At 47.2% G+C, this 15,049-nt stretch overlaps 1 long non-coding RNA gene across 1 annotated transcript in view; it reads left to right on the top strand.

Moving 5' to 3' along the window:
* Positions 1-14,474, top strand: part of LOC122188021 — a 73,706-nt gene extending 59,232 nt beyond the window's left edge. The window contains exon 4 of the long non-coding RNA XR_006181457.1: positions 14,247-14,474. This is a non-coding gene — a long non-coding RNA (uncharacterized LOC122188021). The remainder of the gene's footprint in view (positions 1-14,246) is intronic.
* The last annotated feature ends 575 nt before the right edge of the window (positions 14,475-15,049 follow it).

Raw genomic sequence — 15,049 nt, 5'->3', positions numbered from 1 at the left:
GGTGGGATGGGTTGGGGTTGGACCTGGGGATTGCAGGGGTCTTTTCCAACCTGAATGCTTCTGTGATTATATGTAACACACCTTAGAAAACTTATTTTTAAGTATTAATCAACATCTCCTAGCCTCCAAAGACAATATTTGAGAAATGACCAGAGAGGTGTGGGGGATGTCAGCTCATGGCTACGAGGAGCCCCAAAGAAACTCCTCCCAGAGCTGCTCATAGTGCTCACACACCAACATGTTGGCCCGGGGCCACTCTTGGAGGGCGGCGATGCCTTTGGTCCAGGCATTGCAGAGTGGTTGTGAGATATTAAGAAAACGCCTCTTTTAATTGATGTTGGCCATAATTATCTACTGGCCAATACTGAGCATCTGAGTCAGCATCATGGTTTACTGGAGGAAGGTGCTCTGTGCTGCCTCGTTTGCTCCTGGTGAGCTCAAAATGGCTGCGCCGCTGTGTAAGATGGAGCCTCCTTCTGTGAGATAGAAATGGAATTAGCAAACGTAAATTGTACTCCAGGCGGTGGTTCCTGCTTTATCTCACTGCGCTGCGCCATTCTCTGGGTGCTCCTCTCCTCGTGAGCTATTCCAGCCCCTTTGAGCACAGCAAGCAGTCATCACGTTGGGGCTTTTATCCACTGGCTTCTCTTGCACATTTCTGCTGCCATCGCAGGGCTGTGAGGCTGCTGGTTGCAGTTACAGCACGCTGCTGTTCTGCTGCATGCTTCTGCTCCGAGGGCTTATAAAATCGCTGAGCAGAATTCAAGCCGGGGTGAGGACTGGCATAGAGATGTAAACTTGGGAATCATTTTTTTTTCACGTTACAAAAAATTTTCAAAACACAATTTACTGTATTATTTTTAACTTGACGTCGTTCTGGCCGCGCGTGTTCCTAAGCACCTTCCATTCCCGTTTATTTTAGTGCCCACCATCTCCTAACAGCAATTCAGTGCCTGAAAGGTTTGGATCCTTGCAGGGTTTTGTAAGAATAATGCCAGACACATGGGGGAGGGGGGTCAAACGATCAAAGCGAGCAGTTTAATATTGCTGCCTGAGCCTGCTTGGAGCGCGCCGTTCTGAGCGGGGCTTCCCCCCCTTTCCGCTGCCTAGAAGCGAGCCCTTGTGCACGTTACCTAACCCCAAATCTGTCTGTTCCATCTGGGAACGGTAACACCGTGGTGATAAGCATTCTGTAAGTACTAATTATCGTTATTATTCATAATTTGACTCCGAGTTGAGCTGATGTTGGGTGTAATTGTTTTTATTAGAGAATAATACTGGAAACAACCATTTGTAAGCCTCAGTAAATATGTAGAAACATTTACTCTTAAAGTTTCATGAAGCTTTTTATGATTTCAATACATATAGCGGTTAACATTTCTAATTAAGCTATCACACATGCAGCATATATTATGTAATTATACTCGATGCAGAAGGAGCAACTCTGAAATTACAAGACAAGGACATACACACAACAAAAACTTAATTAAAAGCGTGAAAGCCGTAAGAGGCAGAGAGAACAACAAATTGCAGGAAATTAATAGTCTAGATTAAAAATTATTCAGTACCTTAACTCTAATGGGACACCATTTTAATATTCAGCATTCCATGTCAATATTGGATGTTTAAATCCTGAAATGTGAATTTCCATGCTTTTGTGACTTTGACTCACAATCTTAACGTCCTTTTAATGTACTTTTTGTTGTGTAAATCTGTGTAAGTACCATCAGCCATCAAACTTGACATCTGACGGCGTGATGTAGACCCAGCCTGCATGTATTAGGGCTTTTTGTGTTTGTGCAGTGGAACCTACTTACACAAATTCCATTGAAGGCATAAACCTGTTAAAGGAATACGTTTTCTTTACACTGAAACAATAGACCTGCATCAAAGGAACATCCAGGGGAAGAATAAGTCATTTCAAAAGATAAATTTCCTTTCCGCAAAAAGGCAGAATGCGCTGCAGGTCTGACCCGCCGAGCCACGACTCTGTTGGTTTACCGGGTGCTGAGCGCTTCCAATTGGAATTCAGACAATCACTTAAAAATTATCAGGCAGGAATCCGGCCAGCACCTTCCGCTTTTAGTGTTCTGCCATGGTTTGAGGTGATTTAAAAAATTTAAGGAAAATGTGAATGAGAGCATTCCCGGCATCCCTAATGCAATTCTATTATTCCCACCCCCTGAACTTCAGTGCATGGCTACCGCCTGGCTGACACACGGAATTATAACGAGCAGGCAGACCCAAATTATTTTTTTTTAAATGAATTCAAGGTAAAAAAGGTATCACCCGTCACCAAACATCTGAGAACAAGAAGGGGGCAGAGGGGAGCGGGCAGCCCCGGCAGCGCAGGGCGGAGAGGCTTCACCTTGTGCTGGGGTCACTGCCCAGGGCAGGACTGCAGGGCCGTGTGCCCACAGCAGGGCCCTCCTGGAGCCGGGTCTCGTTGTGTCACCTTTTAGAGATGGGGAAGCGATGTCCGCACTGCCTGCTGGCAGGTCTCTGGGAAGCGCCAGGGGAAGCTGCACCAAGTGCTCTTCTGTGTGCATCCTCCAGCACATTCTTTCCGAGTGTACGCTGGGCACTGCCCAAATGCGCCTGGCCCTCAGCAACGGGCCAGTAACCCGGTGTACGGCGCGGTGGTACAGCTGGGCCCGCTCCTGAGAGAGGGCTGCTCCTTAATTGTGTAGCAGGAAGAGTTTGTATTGCAAAGAATGCAGCGGTGAGCACTGGGCCGGACATTCTATCACAGAGCCACAGAATGGCTGAGATTGGAAGCTACCTTAGCGATCGTCGAGCTCCCACCCCCATGCTGTAGGCAATGCCAACCATGAGATCAGGCTGCCTAGGGCCCCAGCCGACAGTTGGGACCAACAGTTCTCCGGCATCCTGTGCCAGTGCCTCACTGCCCTCTGAGTACAGGATGTTTTGCTGTTGGACCTTCTTGAGGCCCACCAGCCGTCCCGTGTCTCCTCTGCAAGGAGAACCTCTTGGGGCTGTTGGCAGGAGGATGGCATCGGGTGCTGCTGGCAGCCTGCTGCTCTGTGCAATGGGTTGAAGGCGCTCCTTTTCCTGTATGAACTCACAGTATATTATTTACCTGCCTGACATACTTGAACTCTAAGTACTCTTTTATTGGTATCTGCTCTGTTTTTGGCAATCCTAGCTGGAGTTTTGGCCAAATTCTGCCCATAAGTAGATTCATTGCTGTCATTTGGATTTGTAGTGGCAGAATTTGCCCATTATTGTGTTATTTTAATTCCCTCAAGAATTTAATGAAAATTAAGTGAAAAAATAAGGCTTTCTGTATTCTATTTTCAGAATGATGGATTGATAGAAGGACAGGCGACTCAGAGTTGTAGGCTGAAGATTTCATGCATATATACATAACAGATATGGAGACAGAATTTTTCCCTTATGGCAATGGAATGGTTTTGATAGTCTTCATTAAAATAGATTTCAAAATACCATTTGTTTTATGTTTAAACCTTAAATTAAATTTTTCAATAATAAAGTATGCTTATTATAACCCAATTCTATCAATCACTGAAATGAACAGCACATTGGTGGGTTCAAGCAAGTAAATAAATGTGTTATTTTATTGCATGTCAGAAAGGTTTATTGGGTAGAATTCTTCTCTCTGAACTGCAGGCCCTTGGCTTCAGCATCACCCTGAGGAACTGTGCTGATGTCGGGCACTGATCCAGGTCTGGGTGGCAGCAGGGACGAACGGCTCTGCCCTGGGAAGCTGAAGGGCTCAGAATGAAGGGCTCACAGCTTCTCTGCGTGCGCGGTGTTGGAGATGTGTCCAATACGTGGGGTTGCATGAGGACTTCTCTGAGTTCTTGCTGAACATCTTCCAGCTGCTGCATGTGTCTGGAACCACTGTGACATTTAAACTGATTATTTTAATAAGTGCTTGAATAAGAAAATAGATTGAGATAAAACCCACATAGGTCACGTTCTGTGTTGGAAATAAGCATGGAAATGTGGAGCGTGCTGCTTTGTGATCACTTCAGGGATTTGCACAGCAAAGGCCTCGGAAACTTCTTCCTTTGTGCAATCAACAGCTGTGCACAAAAGGTGCCTCACTGTGTGTACCTGGGATCCTTGGGATGGGGCAGGGTAGCTGGGTGAGCCTGCTTCATGTCTCCAGCACTGGGCCACGTGGTGGCTTCCTGGAGCAACAAGGATGGGAGCAGCACAGGAGCAAAGCGTATTCTCACCACTCCATCTCAAAGTAAACCAAAAACTTTTTTACAAGATTTGGTGCAGTTTTATTCTCATTTGCTACATTCCTGCTTCAGTTCTGCTTGCTCCTCTGCTCCCCAGGCTCCCTGTTCTTTCCCATCTTGTTTCCAGCTGTCCATCAGCTGTTTCCCAGCAATTCCTCTGTGCACTTTGGTACAAAGCGCCCTTGCCCTGCAATGTGGAGCATTACCCAGTGGGCAGCAGTGCATGCCCCCCGCTGCCCAGCCCAGCAGCCAAGTTCCAAGGCCCCGCCGCAGCCTGGAGCCCTGCAGCCGTTCTGGCAGCTCTCAGAGCTGGTCATGGAGCACAGCCCTCGGTAACTCGCAGCTGAAAGCCAGAGCGCTCTCTGGTAATGCCGTGGCCGGTGAAAGGAGACCCAAATAAATCATGTTACAGTAGCCTGGAGAAGAGGTCACAAATCTTTTTGAAGAAGAAAAGAGCCACTTCTGTCCACCACTGAAACATGAACTTCCACGTGTATCCTGTTATAAAAAATGAATTCCACGTTGGAAAAGTTATCAACATGTTCAGGCATAGCTCATGGCAGGGAGCATTACTAACACTCAGATGACACCTTCCAGATGTTCTTCACAATGGTCAGAGCTGTCAGGGCTGCTGCCACTGCGCAGAGGTCGCCGGGCAGCAGGGCAGCAGCAGGTGGGCACCGCTGGGCTCAACAGAGGTGGCGACATGCTGCCAGCTGAGACAGGTGCTGAGCAGCTTGTGTTATTCATCATTATACAGCAAAAATGGTTCCCTTCTCCAGGCCACAGAGCAGGCATGGACCTCCAGGCACACGTGTGCACGGCGGCACAAGCAGCTTGTGGAATTGTGATGTAGCAGATCGTCAACTGCCATAAGTGTCAGGGAGAGAAAAATGGCCACGACAGGTGGAAGTCTGTTCCCAAATTAATGGAGAGCGTGAGGCGAGTCGTAACCTCACACATAGGAGCTGTTTTAGTAACCGGCTCGGTTCCTGCTGTAGAGTGGTGAAATCAAAATCCCCCCATTCCCATAAACACCCAAAGGGCCGTCCCAGCCTGCAGACCATCACTGCAGGGCTCAGGTGCGAGCAGAAAGCTAAGCAAATGTTTTCTCCAGAAAGATGAAGACAAAAAACGCGTGTTACAAATGACAGGTGATTCTGTACGATGTTTTGGAGATGAAACACAAACAGCACAGTTTACGTGGGTCTTTTTTTTATAGATGCATAAAGTGCTGCGAGCAGCTACTGGGAGCCCACAGAAGGGATTGGCTTTACTGTCTGAGCAGAGCTGATGGGAAGGGGCTTACCAATGCTATCAAGAAATAACCGAATGTCTCGCCTGGCCCTTTCTCTGCCTTGTTGTCCCCTGGGAAGTGGCAGAACAGGGGTTGGTTTTTAAGGGAAAAAAAAAAAGAAGACAAAGTTTAGACTGACTTGAAGCCTTCAGCAAATGCCTCAAACCAGCATTCCTCAAATATGAAAATTTTGGAGTGCAGTTTTGTCGCTCTTTAGGTTGTCGTTCTTTGTGTTTTGCTGTTTGTGACTCGAGGCTTATGATGTCATTTCTTGTTTATCTGTGAATGAACCTGGGTAAAACATAATGTGAACATGACAAAGTGTGATGGAATGCCAAAAGCTAAGGAGAAACATATGACTTCTGGATTGAATACCTGCTTTACCCTCGTATCTAATAAGAAAAAATCTGGGATGTGGAAACAGGGTGAACAGTAAGAAGAGAAAAAAAATTTGGCACGTCTTTTGTTGAAACTCAATCCTCTCCCTCCCTACTATGCCCAGAAACCATCTGCAAACTTTTCAATCATTTTTTAGGATACAGTGAATTTTATCATAATTTTGTCAACCAAAACCATATGTGCTTTTTCTATTGACAACATGGAATAACAAAATCATATTTGTTCTGACCACAAGGCAGGTAATAAATAACTGCGGACACACTGCTACAACTTAAGGTTTTTCAGAAAAAAAAGTACTGAATATTACTAAAAAATTTAATTTGGGAGGTAAAGTAAACTTCTGAAGAGAAAACCATCTGAGAGAAAGCTTGTGGCTCAATAGCTTTTCCCTTCCTGCTAGACCAATTCTAGCTCAGTGTCCTGAGGCCATAATAAAATGAGATCTTCCACAGCCTGCCCGCGTGCGTGGTGTGAATGGAACGGCCCAGCACTGCGTGCAGACCTGCAGACACGGCGCTCGGCCGTTGGTGCTCGTGTTGGCCATTGCATGGAGGGCTTTGGCTCTGCGAGCTGAGAAGATTGAATGGGAATAGAAGTCATTTCGGTCGTGCTTCCTCCGAATGCACCAGCCACGAAACACCTTCCCTCTGATATTGGACAAGCAAAGCGGTGACCGCGTGCCGCCATGACCATGCAAACTCCTTCACCCTAGAGTTCCAGGGCATCCTGCTCTGTGTGGGCTTTGGTGACAAACTGCAGTCGTTTGTTCTCTGGGTCTAAAAGCACTAAAATGCCATCCACAAAGAGCTGCCCAAAAGTGCTGTACAGGAAGTGTCTTTTAATTTTCTTTTTGCAGAAGTTTGCATGAAACTCCTCCCTGTGTAGGGACATGTATGTGTGCATGGAGCAAGCCCAGCTTCCTACCCCCATGTTCAGGTGAGGAACACAGCACGGGTATTTTAATGGTAGCCGTTCCACGGAGATGTTACCAGAGGAGCTGGTAAATTCTTCATCTCAGGCTATCTGTAACCTGGGCAGGAAACATCCCTGCTCAGGGCTGTGACAAGCCTTAGAGCTCAGAGGATGAATATTATGAGAGTGTGGTTACAGCAAAGTTTGGATCAAGTGATTTAAAAACATCTATGAATCCATGTGCGGACAAACATATGGTTTGAATATGATTATATGTATTATATTAATAAACATGGAATTGTTATTGTGTTAACGGTGATAAACAGTCGTAGCTTTTTATAGTAATGCCTCATTAAGGTTGACCTGGGGACTTGCTTGGATCTCCGCCACTTGACTTTGCACCATTGCCTTTACCTGTATGTTAAAGTGAACGCAGAAAAGCTCGCACTCTGCTGCAGGGCTTCTGAGATCTGATGATGAAAAGCTACAGATAGAATCCCCCTGTTAGCAACGTTATCATCTCCTCTTTGCTGTATTCATTTTAATACAGCACTTCCTTGCTTGCTGTCATTAGCTGCAGCAGAGGACTGTGCCGTATTGTTTTCACTGTTGTTTCTCCATAATGAGTTAAACAGAAGGACACAACCCTGATGGATCTACTGCTAAAACTATGCGTATTCCTTGCACCCCCAGACTTCAGCCTGGATGTGGCCCCGTGGTGTTGGCGCTGGGAGATGGAGGAAGGCAGAAAGCGTGCCTTGCAACATCCCTGGTGTATGAGGCAGGAAGGAGAAGGGAGAAAGTCAGATAATATGTCAGCAATTATAATGATAAAACAATTAGTAGACTTCACAGGTCTTTAAAGTCTTCCTGCTAAGGTTCTTGATGATCTTAACAAATAATCAATTAAAGCCGACTGAGATTAGTGGGTATTATTACCCTGTTTTATGGATTACGTGGCTGAGACACAAAGGGATTAAACTCCCAGCCCTGTATCCTGCCCAGGTTATTCTGTCCCTGCTCCTGCCCCAAACCCTCCTGAGCATCACGTGAATGCCTGCACACAACAAGCCGTGGGAGTGGATTCTGAAGCATCTGTCGGGTGACAGAAGGGAACGTGAGGGGTCAGAGGGAAGCCCCCCTGACTGAGGTTTGCGCTTGTATCCCTCCGTTGTTATCTTCATCTGTTTTAGCCTGGTTTCTCCGAACGTTTGGAGCAAATCCCAGTTTTGAAGTCATGCTGAACAATTTAATGATACTAAGATACTGAATAGAGGAAGCTTAATAGACAAAAAGAGTGTACTTCTGCAAAACAAAATAACGATGCAGCTGAAGACTTGAGTAGGAGTCTGCAACAACACCATCACTGCCACTTTGTGTGAGAGTTTCTCCAGGATTAGAAATTGCCTTCATCTTTAACTCCTGTGAGCTGGTGAGGCTGTGGGGGATCAGCACCTGGGTGCTCCTGCTGCCGTTGGAGCAGGTGGGGCTGTGCTGGCTATCGGCTCTGGACTCCTGCAGCTGTGCTGGGTGCCTGGCAGGGTGACTGAGCTGTAGGGCAGAGTTCTGCTTCCCTCCTCTCAGAGCTGAGGATGGCTGCTGGAAGGAAGCTGATGGTGGTGGAGGACGGCACAGGAGATGAGATGTGCTTGTGGGCAGTGAGGACGCTGTGTTTGGTGGATGGGAGGTGACATCCCTGTGTGCCCCAATTCTTCTCCCCCTTTAATGCAGAGATGAGCAGGGTCTGTGCTGGAGCCTGGTGTGATTGGCCAGGTAGCACTGTGGCTCTATTGCCCAAAAAACCCTGATGGTGCTATTATCTGATTTGTGAAAGACGCGTTGGAAATACGTGAGAGCCTTTGGTGCCAAACGTAGCAGAGGCAATGGTTGCTTTCTTTCTTTCCTTGTTTTCTCTCTCTCCAAAACATGCTCTGTTTTCCATCCCTCTGACTATTACTGAGGAGGATAACAGCATTCTGCCTCATGCTTTCAGTGCTGCTCTGGCACAGAAGCACAGGCTGGTTGGTGTCTCAGCCTGGGCTCCCAGGCAGCATCCATGCCCCAGGTTTCCTTAGGGCAGGCTGGGAGGGAGGACACAGCTCTCCTTTGCAGTGCGAATTGTTTGGGTTTATTTCTGAAGAGTTCTCATTAACACCTCATCTCCAGGTGGAGGAGCAGCTTGGTTCTTTCTTTTTGGGCTGAGTGAGCAGCATCTGAGCAGCATCTCACCACTGTTGGCTGCAGAGCACACCCCTGGCTCACCTCCTCTCTGTGCAGTAAATCTTGGCTGAGCCGAGCCTTCTTTTCTCCCTTCAATATTTTAATATTGTATCTAATATTTAACAAGCGTAGAGACGATGAAAATGCTACTGATTGTGTGACAGAGCTGTGAGTGGAGGCTGCTACGAACCCTTTTGTTTTTTTCTTTAACAGATCAGATTTAAAAAAAAAAATATTTAAAAAAAGCAAAACAGAAACCACTAACACAGCAGAAAGTCACTTCAGCGTGCTGCGTGCTTGTGGGCCCGTGTGCTCATAAACACGAGCAGAATTCTCTGTGTATGTGAAACACAACGGTGGGCCCAGGTCCTTCTGGGGTTCGGAGGGCAGTCCTGGCAGCTCCTCAGAAGGGGAGCACAGCCCTGGGGTGAGCACAGAGCGGTGGGATGGGGCCGGGGAGGGAAGCAGGGGCACCAAGTACATGCTAATGATCTAAAATGTTATTCCTTCTGTGCTTTTAGAAGAGGGGAAAAAAGGGAAAAAAAAAAAAGCAAAAAAAAAAAGCAATAAAGGCTCCCAGCCTGCACCTCATCTCAGTCACTCCAGTGAAACTCCCGGGGGAGCACCCAGCTTCCCTCTCCCCCTCTGTAAAAATGGTGGACCTGGAACCACTTATGAGAAAGGCTTAATAAGAGGCAAATGTGTTTTATATTTTGTATCTTGTTAAGTGAAAAAAGATGGATTCTCACAAGTAGTCTCCTGGTGCAGATTGGAGTGGTCTCTGCATGCAAATGTTGTGATGCTCCGTCTGCTCGCGTCCCGCGCCGGTCCCCCTTGGCCACTTAAATCCCACCCCCCAGAGCCAGCGGAGATGAAATTGCTTCATTTGTACAATGGATCTGCAGATCTAGGAAACTTGTTTCTATCTGATTTGCCGATAATTTACTCCTCATTTGATTTTTTCTTCCTTGTGTTTTTTTTTTTTTTTTCCTCCCCCCTTGGAAGGAAGGCAGCGTCTCAGCTCCCATCTCCTCCCTAAGGAAGGAGGGATTGTTTTGCTGGGCTGAGTTATGATTGAGGGCAACAGAAAAAAATGAAAAAGACACAGACAAAGATGGCACATTTATTAGAGGACAGGAGAAACCCTGCGTGTTTGAGAACTAGTAGTAAAATTTGTAATTTACGTTCCTGGTTGCTAAAAAAAAATCTGCTAGAAAAATGTAACTATTAAAAATATACAGTATGGTGCATGTGTGCTGAATACAAGACATGTTCCCCCTCTGATAATCTTTTTTATGACCTTTTGGTGCAAGACAGTGCCATGCTTACTGTCTGCTTTCACTATTCAGCGTTGAGGAAAAGCATTATATTTTCTTTGATCCGGAGATCTGGATTGCTAAAACTGATGGCCGCAATTAAAGGCAGTCCTGCTGAAAACCTGACCTCTGTCTGCTCTCAACTTCATGTAAACTTTTCAATATGGATGTAATTTGGTATTAAATTACCCGTGCTTTATTGCTTTTTAGCACAGCTCTGTCCTGTTGCCTTTTAAAAATATAAAGGGTAACATAAAAGAAAAATTGCAGTGCATCTGCTTAATTATGTAATTATATACTTGTTTTCTTACATTTAGAAACCTTTTTGGATGCGTCGCCTATAGAAAAGCTGTAGGGCTCGAGGAGAATTACTTCCCTGTGTTCTCGGAGCAGACCCGGGGCTCCCAGCCCTGCAGGTGGGCTCTGAGGGCTCCCGGAGCTCTGCCTGCTGAGAGCTGAGTGCCTCGGCACACAGTGGGGCTGGGGGGGATGAGGAGACTTCAGCTCATCTCTCACCGCTAATTCTGGAAAATAAAGTGGGTGAAATGTGGCACCAGGAATTCGGTCCTGTGCTGCTGCTGCTGCCATTGCGTGTCCCCAGCCACCTCCGTGGGCAGTGCGGCACCTTTATTAGCAGAATAGAAAACTGCCGTGCGCCTGAAAAGCAGCACTCAAATGGCTCCCTTCCACTCACTGCTTGGGGCTTCTCCAGCCTTCCGCAGCACAGCTCTGCAGTCCTGGCCCCCTCTGTCGCTCCCAGCCCTTGGCAGTGGGCTCAGTGTGTTGGGGCTGGCCTGCGTGCTGAGCTGTCTGCCCGCCTGGGCACAAGAAGTCACGGGACCGTTCAGGCTGGAAAAGACCTCTGAGATCGCACGGTCCGATCCCAGCCCCCCACCGTGTCTGCTGACCGTGTCTCCCAGTGCCACATCTCCAAATTCTTGATGATCACCTCTCGGTGACCAGAGAGGTCTTTTCCAGCCTTGGTGACTCTATGAACCAGGCAAGGCGCTGCCCTGCAGCCTGGGGTCAGGGCTGCTCTGGCTGTTCTGCGTCGGCCTGTGTTAGATGGGGCTGCGTAGCGCAGGGCTCCGGTGCTGGCGGCCCTGTGTGCCTGGGGCTCACCTGGAGCGGGCGCTGCGCCGCGGCTCTGAGGCCGAACCCGAGGGATTTCCATCTGACTTGCAGAGAGCCTTTTTTCTTTCCAGACTCTGCCTTGTTAAATGCGCTACAGAAGGATTTTTTTACCACAACCATCCAGGTGCCAAAGTGAATATACAAACAGATATCAAAATGCATTACCCAAGGGAGGTGGATGGGATTTAATAAAGACTTAAAATACAAAATTATGAGGTTAAAAATCATTAAAAATGAATCTAACAGGTGCAGTAATAAAAGGAGAGTTAAAGGTGTTTGCAGCCTAATCCAGTCACATCCACTGCTTTCTCTCTCGCACTGCCTCACTTTGATCCTCTTCTCCTTTAAGAACAAATGCAGCTTTACCCAACTAATAATTTATTTATAGCTTTTTTTTTTGGAAATATTGCATCCACTGGAAAAACGCATACTGCATGGAATTCTATTGACTTCCATGCAAAAATACAACTTCAGACCATCAAGAAACTGATGGAAGTCAGGCTTATGTCTCATCTAGCTCTCCTTATATATTTATTTCTGCCAGGGTTCATTTTGTGGGCTGACAGCGCTCCCAACAAAAGCAAAACCAAACAAATGGCAGCGGCCTGCAGGCAATGCCCCGGCGCACGGAGCTCTTGTTGGAATGAGAGCCAGGTGCTGCACATGGTGTGCTGTGTGCTGTGTGCTGTATGTGCCACGCGTGGCATGATGCAGCAGCTGGCTGCTGCTGCTGGGGTTCTGCTGGCAGCACTTGGTCTTTGCAGAAGTGCTGCAGGTATACGGAGCGTGTGATGTGTTTGGATGGGAAGCGCCTGGGAAGCAACACACAGCTGTGATAAGTTGAAAATACTCTGATCTCCCTTAGAGCTGCAGGCAAGTCATATTGGTCCTGGGAGAGTGGAAGTAAGGCTGAGTGCCAGGCACGGGTTCTTCCCAAACTTCCATATCCCCACTAACGCGTGGCGGCGGCGGGGCTGTGGTGTGTGGCCCTGGGAAAGCACCACCCCCTGCTCTGCTTACCGAGGGCTGGGCACTGTGTGTGTTGGTAGAGATGCTGGAGCAAACCCTGCCAAAGTGCAGTGGGATCAACCTCAGGGCTGCAGGGAAGGCTTCTGTGTCCTGTGCTGTGTGCTGAGAGCAATGGAAGACCTGGGAGCTAATTAAGCTGAGGAGCAAGAAATGGTTGGAAAAAAGTCTTTGCTTGTGGTTCGTTCCAGGCTACAAATGGTGTTATGAGAAAATGGTGTTTTTTGCCTAAAAATCTGTCTTGATGGAAAATCTTTGACCTTTAACACAAAAACATGAAAAACAACAACTAATTTTTGAAAGCGGATTTTCTTTTTGCGTTTTTGATTAAGCTGAGCAAAACAATTCTAAGTGGACAGGGGTTTATTTTCCATACAAGTAAGGGGAGAAAATGCTTTCTGACAAGCTTTAATAAAAAGGCAGCTAGGGGGATGTTTTCTCATGTGGATCCCATTTCCTGGGATTCCGAGCGCTGTCTGCAGTGCGCATTGCCGTGCCGGCACCCGGCGCTGGAGGTGAAGCAGGAAGGGGACGGGAAGCTCAGGGGCTGTGGGGAGAAACGGGTACTAAAATCATTGGGTCTGCAGAGCCATGCGTGGCCCTCAGCCCCGACCTCGTCCTCCATGACTGCAGTGAACGCAGCAGAAAAGGAACACGGATCCCACATTAGCCATGGGCTGCTTTTTCCTGTGGATTCCCCGTGACCAGAAAGTGAATTAAGCCAGGACTTGAGGGCAGTAATATTTCTTTAAAAGCAAACCAACCAAAACAACAGCAAACAAACAATCCCCCACCTCTGACTGCTGTAATTCTGTATGTTTTTCATATTAATGTAAATGCTTACTCCATTTCCTCATGTGTTTATCTGCTCAGTGTGTTTGGAGTTGAGGAGTTCCCAAATTTAATTTGAATTTGTGGAAAGAAATTCCCTTTATTGGTCTCAAATGCATCACCTTTAATTTTGAGGAGGTTGCCCAGGTACTCATGCCATGAGATAGCCCAGGTGCAGATCTACCCCTGTAGGTTATTCGTTGTCTTCTATGCTGTTATTTTGCCTCCTCTTACTTACTGGCTATTTAAGGTTTTTTAAAGAAGTCTTTCAGTCTTTTGTCACGTGTCCATACCCCTAATCGTTCTTGACGGTTTGCTCTGAATCACCTCTAATTATACATTATTATGTTTGAAATTCGTTGCTCATACTACACATCATGGCTGTCCAACTTTTTGGCTTGCCTGGCTGCGCTGAGTGAAGACGAGTTATCTCAGGCCGCCTATAGCATTCATGATGCAGTCACTGTGTGTGACTAACAGGACTTTTCTGGCCACGGAGCTTCAGCCTCACTCTCTCTAACATCCCTCCTTGGTAACTTTCCTTGCTGCAGTCCTGGCCCCACACGTTGCTCCTGGAAGATTCTCTTTGCTCCATGGCTGGGATGGCTTTGCCCTCCTTGATGCACCCCTCCCACAAAGTCAGTTCCTTCTGTGGGCCTTGCGGGCTCCAATCGGTGCCACCGAAAGACTTTCATCATCCTTCAGTGCTGAAGCAGAACTGAGAAATGATAAACTGGGTGTCTGATCCCGCAAACAGTTACACATGCGAGTCATCATGTTGACTTCAAAGGAGCTGCTCACATGAGTAAAGTCACGAATTGAGATACCTTCAGTAACGAAATTTCCTTCGGCTTAGTTTTTTTTTTTTTTTTCTAGCAGCGCAGAACAGAATTCTGTGCCCCAACAGATAACTGTTCATTACAACTTGAAGCCAGGAGGGATCCTTGGATGCTCCAACTACAGCTGAGGGCATGCCTGTCTCTCCAATCCATTTCCAAAAGCCAGACAGCCCTGTGACCCAAGGAGGAACCCACTGGGTGAGCGCTGCCCCACCGGTGAGCTGAAACCATAGGAGAACGTGGTGCCTTTCTTCCCTGCTCTGCTCTCAGTTCCAGTGGCTGCAGATGTGCGTTGTCACCGTTAAAGGTGTTGATGAGGGAAGCCATTTGAGTCCTCAGTTGTGTCCTTAGTTCCTAAAAGCTGTGCTGATCTCTTTGGAGACCTTTAGAGAGCATCAGTTAGGATTGCCCTTCATTTGCTTGGCTTTGATTCCTTCACGCACTGCAATGGGGACATGGCCAGTTTCTCTCTCTTTTTTTTTTTGTCTGTTTGTCCATCTTGAAAGGTGAAGGATTGGCATTAATCCTTCATAGAAATAGAGAGGTTGAAATGAACAGCTTGCAGTTTGCTTGAGTGAGCACCACCAAACCAGGACAGGAGGTGGTAGCAGGAAATGAGAGGAGCCCCAAGAACAGGGCTGTTCCACCCACACAGAATGCCCTCCTGTTCATCTGAGTTTTCCAGCTGTGCAGATCCTCGTGATGTAAAGAATACGCTTTCAATGTAGGCACCGTTCTAATTCTGTCTGTGCCTATGAAACTCCCCAAGGTGGGCTGCGAGGACACAGTGAAAGGAAGGAGGCCTGGCCTTGTTCTCTGCAGCTTTGAGGCTCTCCTGCT

Source organism: Lagopus leucura, unplaced genomic scaffold (assembly GCF_019238085.1).
Source record: "Lagopus leucura isolate 7727_CA_CO unplaced genomic scaffold, USGS_WTPT01 Super-Scaffold_100053, whole genome shotgun sequence".
NCBI classification, from domain to species: domain Eukaryota; kingdom Metazoa; phylum Chordata; class Aves; order Galliformes; family Phasianidae; genus Lagopus; species Lagopus leucura.
The sequence above is the reverse complement of the archived record's forward strand: the minus strand, read 5'-3'. Positions and strand labels throughout refer to the sequence as shown.